Raw genomic sequence first — 577 nt, 5'->3', positions numbered from 1 at the left:
GGGTCCATACCGTGTTCGGGGACGTTGCTATTGGCAGACCTATCGCAACCAGGTGGAAGAGTCCACCGGTCAAAGCCCGTCTGGCGAAAGTCAAGTGGCTAGATCTACTGGTCAACTGGGATTCGGGGTGGCCTTCGTGGTGTAGCTATGCCATCGAAACATCGCATGGGTCCCGATGCATGTGTGGAAGTGTTCTAGGATGCGTAGATGCTCGTCTTGGGTGTTCATGGTGTGGACCCGTCTTGGGGCTCCATGGTGTGGGCCCCCTCTATGGAAGGCAGTGGTTGCATCACTTAGAGGGGGGATGGTGCGGGTGCGGTGGAACCGGAGGGAATCTAATGTTGGGTTGGGTCTAGTCCGTGTTCGGGGATGTTGCTATGGGCTGACCTATCGCAACTAGGTGGAAGATTCCGCCGGTTAAAGCGCATCCGGTGAAAGTCAAAACGCTAGATCTACTGGTCAACTTGGATCCGGGGTGGCATTCGGGGTGTAGCTATGCCATCAAAACATCACACGGGTCCCGATGCATGTGTGAAACTATTATGGCATGCGTAGACGCCCGTCTTGGGGCTCCGTG

This window comes from Triticum dicoccoides, chromosome 5B (genome assembly GCF_002162155.2).
Source record: "Triticum dicoccoides isolate Atlit2015 ecotype Zavitan chromosome 5B, WEW_v2.0, whole genome shotgun sequence".
NCBI classification, from domain to species: Eukaryota; Viridiplantae; Streptophyta; class Magnoliopsida; order Poales; family Poaceae; genus Triticum; species Triticum dicoccoides.
The sequence above is the reverse complement of the archived record's forward strand: the minus strand, read 5'-3'. Positions refer to the sequence as shown.